Below are 17,922 nucleotides of genomic sequence, written 5' to 3'. Positions count from 1 at the left end.
AGTATGAAGAAATAGCCTTCTCTTTATATAGTCTCCACTTTTAAAAAATGTTTTAATATTCATACTTTCTCTATAGCAAATTGTGAAAATGATTCCAGAGGAATGTGATGATTAGGCTAACTAATTAATATCTGTATTACCCAGAGACTACAGTTAATATAAACACCTCTGTAACAACTGAGACAGAACAGTGAACTTCTGTCAGCACAATCATTCTGATTCCAGATGGGGGGTTTAAGCATTTAGCTTTCAAATTGGTAATTCATAAATGTCAGTGATACTGCCTGAGAATAGACACTTTACCCTACCTCTAATTTTTATCCTGCTTAGACTATTTTTGTAACCTCCGATGGTTCTTCCTTCACTTTCTTGGTAGATATTGTTTGAACAAAATGCTTGCAGAGAAATGTGTATACACTAGTATTTTCTAGATTCATTAATCAATATGAACTTAGTAATTAAGATTTCTTTCCTGAAACATGGTATTTTATTGCATTTCTCCTTTCAGCCACTAAACCCTGTTTTAAACCTTGTATGGTGCCCATATGTGTAGCAGGTAGAAAAAATATCTTGGAAAAGTACAGACTAAACTGTTAACAACGTTTATCTACCTGTGGAATTGGGATTTTATCCTTCCAGGCATGAGAGTAATAATAAGGGGCTTTTACTTTTTTCTCTGGCAGCTTTTGTATTTTTTTAATTTTTATGAGAGAATTCTGTGGATCCCCTGTATAAAAGGAAATTTATTTATTTATTTATTTATTTATTTACTTTTTACCAAAGCCAAACATATAAAACATGAAAACTACAGGTAAACCATTAAAAGTGATGGTTCCCAAATTGTAGGCCCACTGGTTAGTTTCAGGCTGAGTACATAAAAATCACATTGAAAACTACTAAAAGTAGGGAATTCCTAGAACCACTACTGAGATCCTGATTCAGTGGGTGTAACATGAAAACTAGACGTCTCTATTTTCAACAAGGTACTCCAGTGATTCTCATGTGCAGTGAGATTTGAAACAGCTATAGTAAACCAAGTCTGTGTTTGTTGTGGTTCATGTTAATCGACTCAAAAATGGATACTGTCCGCTAAAGTTTTCTGAGTAAATCAAAAGAGTGTGGGTTTTTTTTTTTTTTTAATGTTTTCAGGGTAGTAGATAAAAGGGAGATTAATCTTACATTTATGTGAGCTACCACATACGATGATGTGAAGAAGTGGACTAATTAAAAGTATAATTATTTTATGCTTTAAATATAGTCCTATTTTCTGATGAACCATGAAAGAAGTTCCTAGTCTGGACAACACAACACAGTTTCTTAACTGGAGGTCTTCATCTGTCATCACTACCATCCTTCTTTCTGTCTGTCTCCTCAGTTGTAAAATGAAGATAACAGATTTACATTGTTCCTCAGTTGGATATTTTTAAGATGAATGGGTCATTGCACTGGGTGTTCATGTATTTTGGTTTTTTGTTTGTTTTGTTTTGAGACAGAGTCTCTCTCTGTTGCCCAGGCTGGAGTGCAGTGGCGCCATCTTGGCTCACTGCAATCTCCACCTCCTGGATTCAAGCCATTCTCCTGCCTCAGCCTCCGAAGTAGCTGGGATTATAGGTGCCCACCACCACACTCGGCTAATTTTTGTGTTTTTGGTAGAGACGGGGTTTTGTCATGTGGGCCAGGCTGGTCTCGAACTCCTGACTTCAGGTGATCCTCCCGCCTCGGCTTCCCAAAGTAGTAGGATTACAGGAACAAGCCACCATGCCCTGCCTCATGCATTTTAAAATGAGATGTTCCAGGGACTAAAACTGCGCAGGGACCAAAGAAAAAATGAGTCCAGGAAAAGAGTTGGCTGAGAACATTACTGAGGAGAATTTACTCTGCTGCTGCAGGCTGCTAAGAACATAGACGACCACTGCACGGGCAGTGTCTTTATGGGCCAAAGTGGGAAAATGTCTGGCTTTGCTCTCTGCTGCCTTATCAATATGCAGCTGACAAAGGGCTGGGTTACTTGAGGCTGGAACCACTGGGTGCCATGCACGTACTAACAATCCACACAGGCCAGCAGGAACTGCCCCATTGTTCTGCCCATTGATCAAGAATATGACAGTCAGGGCCACCACCACTTTGTTCCTGCAATGTGGGGAAACTGCAAATCTATGAAACTTGAAAACTTTGCTCACAGAATGTGCTTAGGGAAATTGCATTCCTCCCACACATAGCACTCTCGCTGTCTACTTCCCACACAGGAATGGCGGATCAAGTATTTAGAAGGGGCTGCTCTCTGTCTGGGATTCTCCAAGGAGCTATTGGAATAGCAAATGCCACTTTGGCTGGCTAGACTGTTTCAACTGAATCCCAGCCAAAAATGGAAAAGCAGGTGCCCTCTCTCCCTTCTCCAGCTCTCTCTCCCCCTCAGTCGAGCCTTCCAGCCTTTGTCAGAGCAGAACTGCCCTGGGGTACAACACTGGTGGAGGAGGCAGCTGCCCAGTTTTGAGGAGGGCAAAATCTCTCTGCTCCCAGTCCCTAACTCACATCCCCATCAAATGTTGGGAGTTCCACCGTTAGAGATGCAGTTAGGGCCAGGCTCAGTGGCTCACGCCAGCACGTAATCCCAGCACTTTGAGAGGCTAAGGTGGGTGGATCACCTGAGGTCAGGAGTTCAAGACCAGCACGGCCAATATGGTGAAACCCCATCTCTACCAAGAATACAAAAATTAGCTGGGTGTGGTGGCGTGCACCTGTAATTCCAGCTACCTGGGAGGCTGAGGCAGGAGAATTACTTGAACCCGGGAAGTGGAGGTTGCAGTGAGCTGAGATCATGCCACTGCACTCCAGCCTGGGTGACAGAGCAAGACTCTGTTTCAAAAAAAAAAAAAAAAGAGAGAGAGAGATACAGTTGGGCTCAATGCGGTGGCTCACATCTACAATTCCAGCACTTTGGGAGGCCGAGGCAGAAGGATATATTGAGCCCAGGAGTTTGAGACCAACCTGGGCAACATAGGGAGACCCCACCAAAAATAAAAATAAAAAAAGCCGGGCATGGTGGTGCACGCCTATGGTCCCAGCTAATCAGAAGGCTGAGGCAGGAGGATTGCTTGAGCCCAGGAGGTTGAGGCTGCTGTGAGCTGTGATTGCACCTCTGCAGTCCAGCCTGGGCTACAGCACGAGACACTGTCTCTAAAAAAATAAAATAAATAAATAAAGTACAGTTGGCCCTTGAGCAACATGAGGGCTGAGTTGGCAACTCCTGTAGTGCTGTATCCCCAAAACCTTAACTACTGATAGCCTACTGTTGACCAGACGCCTTACCTGTAACATGAACTGTCAATTACCCATGTTTAGTGTAAGTATTCTATACTATATTTATACAATAAAGTAAGCTAGAGAAAAGAAAAGCTTATTGAGAAAATCATAAAGAAGATAAAATATATTTATTATTCCTGAAGTGAAAGTGGATCATCATAAAGGTCTTTATCCTCATCATCCTCATGTTGAGTAGGCTGAGGGGGAGGAGGAAGAAATGGAGGGGTTGGTCTTGCTGTCCCAGCGGTAGCAGAGGCAGAAGTTGTGGAGGGAGTGGGAGTCGAGGCAAGAGAGGCAGGCGCACTTAGTGCAACTTTTATTGAAAAAAAATCTGCATGTAAGTGGACCCCTGCAATCCAAACCCGTGTTGTTCAAGGATCAACTGTATTTCTCTAGGGTTTGTTAGTGACACTGGAGAAGATGCTTTAAAATGCCAGTATGGGCGAGGCATGGTGGCTCACGCCTGTTATCCCAGCACTTTGGGAGGCCGAAGTGGGCAGATCACCTGAGGTCAGGAGTTCAAGACCAGCCTGGCCAACATGGTGAAACCTCGTTTCTACTAAAATACAAAAATCAGCCGGGCGTGGTGGTGGGTGCCTGTAATCTCAGCTACTTGGAAGGCTGAAGCAGGAGAATCGCTTGAGCCTGGAAGGTAGAGGTTGCAGTGAGCTGAGATCACGCCACTGCACTCCAGCCTGGGTGACAAGAGTGAGACGCCATCTCAAAAAAAAGTAATAATAAATAAATAAATAAAAATAATAATAGAAAAATACAAATGCCAGTATGTAAGTATGTGGCCAAAGGAGGCCATATTTTTACACAATTTGTGTTAGTCTAGATTCAGTGATGGCATTTGCTGGCTGTCACCTTGAGAAGCAGGGAAGGGACCAGGAACACCTACTTCCTGACAGAACAGGAGAGGCTTAGGTGCATAGACTCCCATATGAAGTGCTGAAATGGAGACACACACAGCTTGTTTTGGGGGAGAAGAGCTTATGGTGTATGGTGGTGGGGGTGCTCTCTGAGGATAATTTTCTCACTATTTTGCCTAGGGCCTCTAAAATCTAAAACACAGAATTGGAAAATTCCTAGAAAGGCTGTTGTTGCTGTGATGTCATTCACTGTTAGGAAGATTTTTTGGTTATAGCTCTGGTTGAGTAGGATCCAGCTGCTTATCTGTTTACTGTCAAAAGTGTCATCTCAGCTGGGCACAGTGGCTCACGCCTGTAATCTCAGCACTTTGGGAGGCCAAGGCAGGTGGATCACGAGGTCAGGAGTTCGAGACCAGCCTGGCCAACATGGCAAAACCCTGTTTCTACTAAAAATACAAAAAATTAGCCAGGCGTAGTGGCAGGCACCTGTAATCCCAGCTACTTGGGAGGCTGAGGCAGGAGAATCTCTTGAACCTGTGAGGCAGTGGTTGCAATGAGTCAAGATCACGCCATTGCACTCCAGCCTGGGCGACAGAGTGAGACTCCGTCTCAAAATGAATAAATAAATAAAGTGCCATCTCCAGCCTAACATTCTTCAGCTTGAGGGCAATAAATTCTGAGTACTGAAGGCAGATACACAGAGGCGGCTTATGTACAACTACCTTGGTTCAAGTTCAAGGGCATTTTCTTCTAACAAAACCCATCATCTGTTTTCCAGCAACTATAATAGGATGTTGATTTTTTCATTTCATCTCCTATAAAGAAATCTGGAAATTCAGCATTTTTATTTCCTTTAGAATTTTTCTGTGTTAGTTACATGGTGTCCACTATATTTTCAAAAAATCTGGCCAGGCGCAGTGGCTCATGCCTGTAATGCCAGCACTTTGGGAGGCCAAGGCAGGTGGATCACCTGATCTTAGGAGTTCAAGACAAGACTGGTCAACATGGTGAAACCTCATCTCCACTAAAAATAAAAAAATTAGCCGGGCATGGTAGCACACACCTGTAATCCCAGCTACTCAGGAGGCTGAGGTAGGAGAATCACTTGAATCCGGGAGGCGGAGGTTGCAGTGAGCCGAGATTGCACCACTGCATTCCAACCTAGGCGACAGAGTGAGACTCCATCTCAAAAAAAAAAAAAAAAAGAAGTTTTAAATTTTGATGTAGTCCAATTTATCTATATTTTTTGTTGTCTGTGCTTTTGGTGCCATATCCAAGAGATCATTGCCAAATCCATTGTCATGAAGTGCTTTCCCTATGTTTTCTTTTAAGAGTTGTATAGGCCAGGTACAGTGGCTCACAGTTGTAATCCCAGCACTCTGGGAGGCTGAGGCGAGAGGATGGCCTGATCCCAGGAATTTAAGACCAGCCTGGGCAACACAGTGAGACCCCATCTCTAAAAAAAAAAAAAGGTAAGAAAGAAAAAGAAAAAAAAAGGGTTTTATCATTTTAGGTCTTACATTTAGGTCTTGGATTCATTTAGAGTTAATTTTTGTATATAGTGTAAGGGTCCAGTTTCATTCATTTGCGTGCAGATATCTAGTTTTCCTGAAATCATTTGTTGAAAAGGCTAATTTCTCCACTGACTAGTCTTGGGACCCTAATTTAAAAACTATTGGACTATATGTATGAGAGTTTATTTCTGGACCCTGTATTCTTTTAATTTTTTAAAATAATTTTTCATTTTTCTTGTCATCCTTGCACAGGGGCCATGCTAATCTTCTCTGTATCTTTCCAATTTTAGTATGTGTGCTGCCAAAATGAGCACTTCTGGGCTCTCTATTCCATTCCGTTAGTCTATATGTCTGTCTGCTATGCCAATACTCCACAGTTTGTTTTTGTTTTTTGAAACAACATCTCACTCTGTTGCCCAGGCTGGAATACAGTGACTCAATCTTGGCTCACTGCAGCCCCAACCTCCTGGGCTCACATGATCCTTCCTCAGCCTCCTGAGTAGCTGAGACTACAGGTGTGTGCCACCATGCCTGGCTGATTTTTGTATCTTTTGTAGATAGGGTTTTGCCATGTTGCCCAGGCTGGACTATACTGTTTTGATCACTGTGGGTTTGTAATAAATTTTAGAATTAGAAAGTGTGAGATTTCCAACTTTGTTCTTTTTCTTTTTTTTTTTTTTTTTTTCACCAGGTGTCACTCTGTTACTCAGGCTGGAGTGCAATGGTGCAATCTTGGCTCACTGCAACCTCCGCCTTTCAGGTTCAAGTGATTCTCCTGCCTCAGCCTCCTGAGTAGCTGGGATTACAGGCACCCACCACCACGCCTGGCTACTTTTTTTATTTTTATTTTTATTTATTTATTTTTTATTTTTAGTAGAGACGAGATTTATTTATTTATTTATTTATTTATTCTCTCTCTCTTTTTTTTTGATGGAGTCTTGCTCTGTCGTCCAGGCTGGAGTGCAGTGGCACAATCTTGGCTCACTGCAGCCTCCGCCTCCTGGGTTCAAGAAATTCTCCTGCCTCAGCCTCCCGAGTAGCTGGGATTACAGGCGTGCACCACCACACCCTGCTAATCTTTGTATTTTTAGTAGAGACGGGCTTTCACCATGTTGGGCAGGCTGGTCTCATACTCGTGACCTCAGGTGATCTGCCCACCTTGGCCTCCCAAAGTGCTGCAATTACAGGCATGAGCCACTGCAATTACAGGCGTGAGCTACTGCGCCTGGCCTCAACGTTGTTCTTTTTCAAGATTGCTTTAGCTATTCAGGAACCCTGGTGTCTGAAGTTTAGAATGGGTTTTTCTATTTCTGCAAAAAATGCCCTTGAGATTTGAAAGGAATTGTATTAAATCTATAGACTGCTTTGGTTAATATCAACATCTTAGCAATATTACACCTTTTAACCCACAAACACAGTATATCTTTCCATTTATTTGTGTCTTCTTTAATTTCTTTTGGCAATGTTTTGTAGTTTTCTTTTCTTTTTTGAGACTGGGTTTTGCTCTGTTGCCCAGGTAGCTGGAGTGCAGTGGTGTAATCATGGCTCACTGTAGCCTCAACTTCATAGGCTCAAGTGATCCTCCCACCTCAGCCTCCTGAGTAGCTGGGACTACAGGCTCAAACCACCATGTCTGGCTACCTTTTTTAATTTTTATTTTTGTAGAGACAGAGTCTTGCCAAATTGCCCAGCTGGTTTCAAAGTTCTGGGCTCAAGCAATCCACCTGCCTCAGCCTCCCAAAGTGCTGGGATTACAGGCATGAGCTACTGTAACTGGCAGTAGTTTTCAGTGTGTCATTTTTTACCTCCTTGGCTAAGTTATTCCTCAATATATATATTTTTTGATGTTACTGTTAATGCAATTATTTTCTTAATTTCCTTTTGGATTATTCATTGTTAGTATATAAAAGTGCAACTGATTTTTGTATGTTGAGATTGTATCCTGCAGCTTTGTTGAATCTGTTTATTAGTTCTAACAGATGTTTTTGGTGGAATATTTGTGGTTTTCTACCTAAAAGATCATGTTGTCTGGGAACATAAATCATTTTATTTCTTCCTTTGCAATTTGATGCATTTTTTTTTGTCTTGCCTAATTGATCTGGCTAGGATTTTCAGCACTATGTTAAATAAAAGTGGTGAAAGTGAGCATCCTTGTCTTGTTTCTGATCTTAGGGAAAAAGTTCTCAGTCTTTTAGCATTGAACATGATGTTAGTTGTGTGTGCTTCTCATGTATGGCCTTTATTATGTTGAGGCAGTTTTCTTTTCTTTTCTTTTTTTTTTTTTTTTTTGACAGGGTCTCGCTACATTGCCCAGGCTGGACTCAAACTCCTGCGCTCAAGTGATTCGCTTGCCTCAGCTTCCCAAAGTGTTGGGATTACAGGTGTAAGCCACCACACCCAGTTACAGTTTTCTGCTAGTGTCATACATCTTTAATGTCATATATCACATTGTTTGATTTTCATATGTTGAACTATCCTTGCATTCCAGGAATAAATCTTACTTAGTCATCATGTATAATATTTTAGTTGTTCTATTGAACTCTATTTGCTAGTATTTTATTAAGAATTTCTATGTCAATATTCACCAAGAATATTGGTCTGTAGTTTTCTTTTCTTGTAGTGTCTGTCTGACTTCCATATCAAGATAGCGCTGGCTTCACATAATGAATTTGGAAGTATTCTTTCCTCTTCGATTTTTTTGAAATTAATTGAAATGCATATAAATCTACTTTTAATAAAGTCTGTGGTTAGCATTCAGTTTGCAAGATTCCTGAAAACTTAACAGTGGGCTCTCCTGAGCTTGGATGAACTAGCTCCAGCACCATCCTGAAAGTGATCATGCTTGAGGAGTCCCAAAGTGTTCATTTTTGTTGTTAACAAGATTCTGGACAGAGAGAAGGAAAGAGACTACTTTAAATTTTTTTTTTTTTTTTTTTAATTAAGACAGGTTTTCACCATGTTGACCAGGCTGGTCTCAATCTCCTGACCTCATGTGATCCACTCGCCTTGGCCTCCCAAAGTGTTGGGATTGCAGGTGTGAGCCACTGCACCCAGCCAGAAAAGGGACTACTTTTTAATTGAGAAAGGGAACTATTTCTTACTTGATGAGAAGAAATGCTTTTCCTAATGAGTTCATATGCCTAACAAAAGGACATACATAGAAATTTTTATTGAAACTGTACTTACATTATAATGCTTAAAAGGTGAACGCAACTCAACTCTCCATCTGAAATAAAAGAGATAAGTAAATTGTGGTCTATTTATGCAATGGAATACTAAACCACCCATAAAGTGAATGAACTTTAGCTGCATGAAACAGCATGGATAAACTTCATATGCATAATGTTGAGTGAAAAGAGTAAGAGGGACACACAAAAATACATATCACTTGATTCCATTTATACAAAGTACAAGAATAGGTAAAACCAATTCATATTGTTAGAATCAACATAGTGGTTACCTCTGGGGAGCTCTTGATTGGGAGAGGGCAATGAGCAAAGCTTCCAGATGACCGGAAATGTTCTATATCTTGACATGACAGGTGGTTACGTGAGTGTGCACATATGTAAAATCTCATTGAGCTGTATACTTAAGATACGTGCGTGTTACTGAAAGTTTATTGTATTTCAATAAAAAGCTAACAAAATGCCTTTCTTTATTTTTTAATTCTACTTTTAAATTTCAAGAGCTTTTTTAAAAAATAGCCTATAGGCTTTTTTTAAATTTTAAATTTTAAATTAAAAAATTTTTATATTAAAAATGCCTTCATATTTCTACTTTCTTTTAGTTAGTCTGCATCACAGGCTTGTTTTAAGAGGCTAAAAAACAGAGGAGCTAAAAGAAAATTCCTTCCAGCCCCCTGACCCCTTCACTACTCTTTTTTCTAGTGTTCACAGTTTAATGTCTTCCTTCCACTCATTCTTGATACTCATGAATGCTGGAACAAAAATGGTTCTGTCTCATTCAGCCTTCAGAAAAAGAGCTGAAACCCAGCTCCTTCTCACCATCTCCACTGGTAAGACCAGGGTTCAAGCACAGTCCTCTCTTGTTGGGGTTAGTGCAGTCACTTCCTGTTATGAACTGAATTATGTCCTCCCAAAATTCATATGCAGAAGCCCTAACCCCCGGCATGACTATATTTGGAGATAGTGCCTTTAAAGAAGTGAAAGGAGATGATAATGGTGGAGCCGTGATCCAATACGACTGTTGTCCTTAGAAGAGGAAGAGACACAGGGGTGCACAGACAGAGGACAGGCCCTGTTAGGACACAGCACAAAGGTGGCCGTGCACAAGCCGAGGAGAGAGGCCCTTGGAGAAACCAAACCAGCCGACACCTTGATCTGGGACTTCTAGTCTCAGGAACTGTTAAGAACACAAATGTCTGTTGCTGAAGCTGCCCAGGCTGCAGTATCTTGTTATGGCAGCCCTCGCAGACTAGTACAGCTTCTGACGGGTCTCTCTGTCCTGCCCTTGCCCACAGTAGTCTATGGTAACACAGAAGCTGGGGAGCCCATTAAGATGTCATCGGGCATGTCTGTCTTTTGTGTAAAACTGTTGGCTTCTCCTCCACCCAGCAGTAGCCCACAACCTGACGCCGGTCACAGTCTTGTATCATTCGGCCTCTACTCCCTCTCTGACCTTGTCTCCTATAGTCTCACCTCCTCGCCTGTGGCCTCTTTGCTCTTTCTTGGACATTCCAAGCATAGTCCTGCCTTAGGGCCCTTGGCATTGTCCTCCCGCCCCAAACAGGCTTCCTCCAGAGAGCAGCATGACTAGCTATCCACTCCTCCTCCTCCTTCAGGGTGATCCTCAGTGTCCTGTTGTCAGTCAGGCTTGCCTGCCTGCCTGCCTGCCTGCCTGCCTTCCTGCCTTCCTTCCTTCCTTCCTTCCTTCCTTCCCTTCCCTCCTTTCTTTCTTTCTTTTTTTTTGACGGAGTTTCATTCTTCTTGCCCAGGCTGGAGTGCAATGGCGCGATCTCAGCTCACTGCAACCTCCACCTCCCAGGTTCAAGTGATTCTCCTGCCTCAGCCTCCTGAGTAGCTGGGATTACAGGCATGTGACACCATGCCCAGCTAATTTTGTATTTTCAGTAGAGACAGGGTTTCTCCATGTTGGTCAGGCTGGACTCAAACTCCTGACCTCGTGATCCACCCGCCTCGGCCTCCCAAAGTGCTGGGATTACAGGCATGAGCCATTGCGCCTGACCTCTTCTTTTTTTTTTCAAGATGGAGTCTTGCCCTGTCACCCAGGCTGGAGTGCAGTGGCATAACCTTGGCTCACTGCAACCTCTGCCTCCCAGGTTCAAGCAATTCTCATGCCTCAGCCCCTTGAGTAGCTGGGATTATAGGCACCTGTCACCACTCCCAGCTGATTTTTGTATTTTCGGTAGAGATGGGGTTTCACCATGTTGGCCAGGCTGGTCTTGAACTCCTGGCCTCAAGTAATCCACCTGCCTCGGCCTCCCAAAGTGCTGGGATTACAGGCACAAGCCACCAAGCCCAGCCTTTCAGTCAGGCATTCTGACCAAGCAACACAGAGTAACAAACTCTACCCTCATCCTGACATTCTTTTTCTTTCTTCCAGGAGTTAGGTAAAGTTATTTATGCTACATCTATTCCACGGAAAACTAGGCAATGATCCCACAATTCTAAATGACTGTGCAGATGTTAAGTGGCATGGGAGAGAAAGTAAACGTAAACAGAAGATATAGAACAAAATGGAGGGTGTCAGTTTGGATGTTTGTCCTTCCCTCAAACCTCATGTGGAAATTTGATCCCAGTGTTGTGGGTGGGTCTAATGGAAGTGTTTGAGTCATGTGGGTGGGCCCCTCATGGATAGATTAATCCCCTCCCTGGGGTGGGGGGTTTGAGTGAGTTCTCACTCTTAATTCCCTCAAGAGTTGGCTGTTAAGAAGAGCCTGGTGCCTCCCCTCTCTTTCTCTTGCGCTCTCTTGCCATGTGATCTCCGCACACACTGGCCCCTCATCACCTTCCCCAATGAGTGGAAGCTTCCTGAGGCCTCCCCAGAAGAAGATGCTGGCACCATGCATCTTGTACAACCTGCAGAACTGCCAGCCAAATAAATCTCTCTTCTTTATAAATTACCCAGTCTGATTTTCCTTTGTAGCAAGACAAACAGACTGAGATATACTGTATGCTCACCCTTATGTGGGAAAAATATAAACACATGTAAACACACGTAAACGCATGTATGTCTATAACCAATATTTGATGGAAGCTATTTTTGGTGATGGTATTATGGACAATTTTTTTCTTTTTCTTTCACTTTTTTTCTTTCCCTTTTCACTTTTCATTTTAAATTCTTTTTCTTTCTTTTCATTTTCTATACATAATGACTGCAGTCTATAATGAATATATATATATATATATATATATATTTTTTTTTTTTTTTGAGACAGAGTCTTCCTCTTGTTGCCCAGGCTGGAGTGCAGTGGCATGACCTTGGCTCACTGCAACCTCCGCCTCCTGGGTTCAAGCAATTCTCCAGCCTCAGCCTCCCAAGTAGCTGGGACTACAGGTGCCCACCACTATACCCGACTAATTTTTGTATTTTTGTAGAGACGAAGTTTCACCATGTTGGCCAGGCTGGTCTTGAACTCCTGACCTCAGGTGATCCGTCCACCTCGGCTTCCCAAAGTGCTGGGATTACAGGTGTGAGCCACCGCGCCTGGCCAGAATTTGTATAATTTTTATAAGAAGAAAAAAAAATTCAAATGAGGGTGACCATTTCATTGTTCTCAGGACTGGATGCTATGTCAGGACAGGCAGATTCTGATCTTTTGTGCCTCTAAATCTTAGACACAAAATGGGTCTAAAAATGAGCTGAAATCACTGTGGGAAGGTCGGGGTTTCTTTGCCTTGGAGATCTTTTAGAGTTGGCTTGCTGATTTTAAAATGTTTTCAATTTCAGCTCTCTTATCATTGCAATCCAGTTGAACCCTCCTAAGGTAACAAAAACATCCTCTTGATCAATTTGAGACTCCAACATTCTTTAACCAAAATTTACTTCTTTTCATGATTATTCTTCTGATGTTCTACATATTTGCTTCTTTGTTTTATTTATTTCTTTCTTTATGTATTTATTTGAAACAGAGTCTTGCTCTGTCACCCAGGCTGGAGTGGAGTGGTGTGATCTCGGCTCACTGCAACCTCCATGTCCTGGGTTCCAGGGAGTCTTCTGCCTCAGCCTCCCAAGTAGCTGAGATTACAGGCATGTGTCACCACGCCAGGCTAAATTTTTTGTAGTTTTAGTAGAGATAGGGTTTCACCATGTTGGCCAGACTGGTCTTGAACTCTTGACCTCAGGTGATCCACCTGCCTCAGCCTCCCCAAGTGCTGGGATTACAGGTGTGAGCCACCATGTCTGGCCCCAGCCTGCTTCTTTATTGTTTATTGTTTTGAATTTGTTTATTGAGTGAATAAATGAATGAATGAAATTTCTTCATGTTCTTCCTACCTGTAGGCATCCTCCTGAAGTCTGATTTTATTCCAAAGGACCTCTGATGCAAGCCTAAGGAGCCTGTTTGTGCAAATAATTAGGAACAAAGTCCTGGCTGCTTCTCAGATGCTCGGCCTCATGATCTTCAGTGGGGATTTATGAGTCTTCAAGGCTCTCGGGACCTGGGATGTAGCAAAAGATAACAGGTCATGAAAACTCGGTCCTTGTTACTCTGATCCTTGTGCTTAAGTCAGACAAGCACAAGCCAATTGGCTGCTGTGCTCCCATCTCTCAATAGGGGATAAATATATTCCAATTGCATATCATTAACAAAAAGTTGGTGCGTGAACTGGGGTGCCAGCTGCCATCAGCTGTCATTAAAATGGAGTGTTATGGTGTTACAATTCCGGTAAATGCAAAACTGTCTTGCGGCTAGTGGGAACACATGAAGAATGAATCTCATTAAACACAAGTACTTACTCAGATGGTTCCATCAAACTCCCTGAAGTGCCACTTACTGCGTGCCTGGGAGATGGCGGGTGGAAGCACACACCCTTTGATGTGTGTCACAGAGTGGCAGCTGCCCCAAGCAAAACAAAGCTCCTGCTCCGTCATAGCTTCAGTGCGGATTGAAATTGAGAGAGGATGACACAGCTGTATTTCTGAGCAGTGGGCATTTAGCGACATCCAAGGGGACAAATAAGCCTCTTAAATTCATTAGTATCTTGATAAGACTGATTATGCAGTGAGCGGTGAATGGCTCTGACTTCTCAGGAAAATGAAATGAGAAGAAAGGGCAAGGAGGGGGTGGTTCTTTCCTGGAGCAGCTGTGAAGTCCTCTCAGGAGGTGGTGAACCCTGGAGAGCAACTGATGCTACACAAAGGACAGCAGCTGAAAAGGAGCCTCCGTGGGTCACTGTCCCAGAGAGCCCCTAACTTGGCCGGCCCGGAAGGGCAGAGGAGAGGGCTTCCTGAGCTAAGCTGCCAGGTAACAGCTGCAGCCGCAGCCCCAGTGCACCCTACAGGGTCATTTTCCAGGGCTGAAGCTGGAAATGCGGATGGCGGCCCCGATTCAACTGGGTAATGCAGAACATTTGACATCGCATCTGGTGTCAGTGATTTGGTTGCTATTGTAGATATTTCATGTCACACTGGATATTAAGGATGAGGACGTCGCCCACAGAGGCAGGAAGTGTGGAGAAAGAACCCGCTTCTATGCAAGTCATGGGGTCGCGAGGTTAATACGCTTCTGCGGCTCCAGTAAAAACTCTGCTAATTGAGGCACGGCTGGGGTCCAGGAATATAGGAAGCTCTCCTCCTCTGGTCGTCACTGTATGATATGGATGCTTCATTTCACTACCTCCTTCTGGGGGTGACACCCTCACCCCAACTACCTTTCCCAGGAGGCTGCCAAGTGCCAGGGCAGCTCTTCCCCAGAGGTGGGTGTGGGTCATGTTTTTAATGTCAGTTGCCAGTAATTTACTATTAGCTCTGTGAAAAGAGAACATCTCTGATGCTTAACTCAAGTCATAGACATGAGATAGTCTCAAAAGAGGATGCAATTCCCTGAGAGTCAATAAACACGAGGTACAGTTATTAGACGAGGTTACTAGACTAACAGGGACAAGGAGGGCTGTTTGAGGCCAAGTGTGGTAATCTCAGTGCTTTGGGGGCCAAGGCAGGAGGATCAATTGAGGCCAGGAGTTCAAGACCAGCTTGGGCAACATAGCAAGATCCTATCTTTACAAATTTTTTTTTTTTTTAATGAGCTGGGTTTGGCGGCGTGCACCTGTAGTCCCTCCCAGCTACTTGGGAGGCTGAGAAGGGAGGATCTTTTGAGTCCAGTTCAAGGCTGCAGTGAACTATGGTGGTGCCACTGCACTCCAGCCTGGGCAACAGAGTAAGACCCTGTTTCTAAAAGCAAAAAACAACAAAAACAAAAAAACAAACAAAAAACCTTAATATAAATGATGTGTGAATATTGTCTTGTTAGGGAATAATGACAAGGAAAGAAAAGCCTATACATGTTTAGTACAGATGCAATTTTTTTTCCTAATATTTTTCAAACTCTGAGCTCAGGTGACCCTCCTGCCTTAGCAGTGGTGCAGTCTCAGCTCACTGTAACCTCCTCCTCCCAGGTTCAAGTGATTGTCCTGCCTTAGCTTCTCAAGTAGCTGGGACTACAGGCATGCGCCACCACGCCTGGCTAATTTTTGTATTTTTAGTAGAGATAGGGGTTTACGATGTTGACCAGGCTGGTCTTGAAATCCTGACTTCAGGTGATCCACCTGCCTTGGCCTTGCAAAGTGTTAGGATTACAGGCATAAGCCACCACACCCAGCCCTTTCCCTAATATTTTTGATTGGTGGTTGGCTGAATCCATGGATGTGAATCCACTGATGCAGAGGGCATGACTTCCTGCACCTTGCATCTGTCTGGTATTTATGAGTTACGAGGATAAGAACTGGATTTTTAAAGAGTATCTTTGAGGGGCAAAGAAGACTTTGGACTAACACTCCCTTTAGGTCCCTGTAGAATCTAACTTCAGCATTTAGAAAAAAAAGAAGGCCAGGTGCGGTGGCTCATGGCTGTCATCTCAGCACTTTGGGAGGCTGAGGTAGGAGGATTGCTTGAGGTCCAGAGTTAAAGACGAGCCTGGCCAACATAACGAGACCCCATCTCTCTTAAAAAAAAAAAAAAAAGAAAGAAACAAATTTGAAAAAAAGAAAATGAAATTCCCGACATTAACTCCAAGCTCTCCATACAAACATAACACTTTGCCAAAGCGATTTGCATGTTAACAAGGGAGAATTCCATATTAACATATGATATTGAATCATGGAGCTGATGGGGAGAAAGACTGTATACAAGCAGCCACAGATCCTCTCAGTAATCTAGGCCCAGGTTTCTCAGGTCAAGGCTCTTGGTGGATTCAGTCATTGACATATTTGTGAGCAAATGGTGTGTGGGCTTATGTCAGGCAACCACATGTGAATGAGTCAGAAGCACTTTTGAAAAAATCCAAGCTGTTCGTGAAATCAAGAAATTAAACACAGGCAGAAACATCAACACTGTGCCACTCCGAGGCAATCTTCAGACAGCTCTGATGTGGAATGAGTGAACTCAGATGCTGTCCTGAAATCATCAATCTGTCCTTGTTTTCTTTCTTACATTGCAGTATTGAAACTCAGAACATGTAACTCTGCTCAACAAGATGATTTTGACTAACAGTTTCAGGGCCTGAATGGAATTGAGCCAAGCTGCAAAGAAATCACATTTACACTTAAATTAAAGATGCTACTTGTTATGTGGATATGATGAGTTCCAGGTATTATCTCTCTTTGCCATCAAATGCCACTTCTGGCCAGGTATGGTGACTCATGCCTGTAATCCCAACATTTTGAGAAGCCAAGGCATGAGAATTGCTTTAGGCCAGGAGTTCAAGACCAGCCTAGGTAACATGGTGAGACTCTGTCTCTATAAAAAATTAAAAACTAGCCAGGCATGGTGGCTAGTGCCTGTAGGCCCAGCTATGAAGGAGGCTGAGGTGGGAGGATCACTTGAGCCCAGGAGGTCGAGGCTGCAGTGAGCCAAGATCACACCATTGCATTCCAGCCTGGGTGACACAGTAAGACCCTGTCTCTGAAAAAAAAAAAAAAAAAGCTATTTCTGACCTACCTTTATAGGCTGAGGTTGTTACGTTCTGCCTTTAAGAATCTGAACTCTGAACACATATTACATAATAAACCTGCTGAGTAAAAGTTCTTTCACTGTGTGTAGGAATCCTGGCATTCAGTTGGAGTAGGGGAAAACTCACTTCATATCTTCTGAATTTCTGTTTTCTTTAAAAGGTACTTCTTCCACATCTTCTCTCCTTATGAGGTGATCAAATGTTGATATGGAAATAAATTCACCATCTAAGACCTATCTTTGCTTTTTGCATGGAGCACCCCAAAAATTCTGAGGGCTTCCTTTCTAGTTTTACAGTTGCTTCAGATGGAGATTACTTGAGCTTCCACTTTGGCTTCCATCATTACCCACATCTTACTAGACACTTTTCCATGCTGATGTAATTAGTGTTCCTAAGAATCAGTTGTATCCTGTTTCCATGAATAACTAGTTTTTAGAATGGAAAAGAACGTGTAGGGCTGGGCGCGGTTGCTCACCCCTGTAATCCCAGCACTTTGGGAGGCCCAGATAGGTGGATCACAAGGTTAGGAGTTCGAGACCATCTTGACCAACGTGGGGAAACCCCACCTCTACTGAAAATACAAAAAATTAGCCAGGCATGGTGGTGCGCGCCTGTAATCCCAGCTACTCAGGAGGCTGAGGCAGGAGAATCGCTTGAACCCTGGAGGCGGAGGTTGCAGTGAGCCGAGATTGCGCCACTGCACTCCAGCCTGGGTGACAGAGCGAGACTCACTCTCAAAAAAAAAAAAAAAAAAAATGTATAGAAACTACTCATAATGTTTTGTCTTTTTCAAAAAGCACTAATTATTATAGTTAATGACAATGTATTATATATTTGAAATAGCTAATAGAGTAGATTTTAAATGTTCTCACCACAAAAAAAGATAAGTATGTGAGGAAATTGATATGTTAATTAGCTTTAGTTGTTCCTCCATGTGTTCATATATGCAAACGTCATCTTGTACACCATAAGTACATACAATTGTTTTTGTCAATTAGAAAAAAGAACGTAGGCCAGGCACGGTGGCTCATGCCTGTAATCCCAGCACTTTGGGAGGCCAAGGTGGGCGGATCACTTGAGGTCA

At 43.0% G+C, this 17,922-nt stretch overlaps 1 long non-coding RNA gene and 1 other non-coding gene across 8 annotated transcripts in view; one reads left to right on the top strand and one right to left on the bottom strand.

The window, feature by feature from the left end:
- Window positions 1-17,922, top strand: part of LOC134737837 (uncharacterized) — a 31,658-nt gene that overhangs the window by 5,351 nt on the left and 8,385 nt on the right. Inside the window, exons 6-8 of one of the 7 annotated variants that reach the window (XR_010123208.1) lie at window positions 9,577-9,704; window positions 12,620-12,656; window positions 13,172-17,574. The exons of 1 other annotated variant lie outside the window; for it this stretch is intronic. This is a non-coding gene — a long non-coding RNA (uncharacterized LOC134737837). Of the gene's footprint in view, window positions 1-5,507; window positions 5,648-7,983; window positions 9,452-9,576; window positions 9,705-12,619; window positions 12,657-13,171; window positions 17,575-17,922 lie in introns of those variants that run through there. 5 more of the 7 variants (XR_010123209.1, XR_010123207.1, XR_010123210.1 and 2 more) reach the window with 5 other exon arrangements.
- On the bottom strand, window positions 5,897-6,003 carry LOC129031051 (U6 spliceosomal RNA). Its single transcript, XR_008500928.1, has one exon. It is a non-coding gene; the product is annotated as a U6 spliceosomal RNA (small nuclear RNA).

This window comes from Pongo pygmaeus, chromosome 12, assembly GCF_028885625.2.
Source record: "Pongo pygmaeus isolate AG05252 chromosome 12, NHGRI_mPonPyg2-v2.0_pri, whole genome shotgun sequence".
In the NCBI taxonomy this organism is placed as follows: Eukaryota; Metazoa; Chordata; class Mammalia; order Primates; family Hominidae; genus Pongo; species Pongo pygmaeus.
Note: the sequence above shows the minus strand (reverse complement) of the source record. Positions and strands in the feature narration are given on the sequence as shown.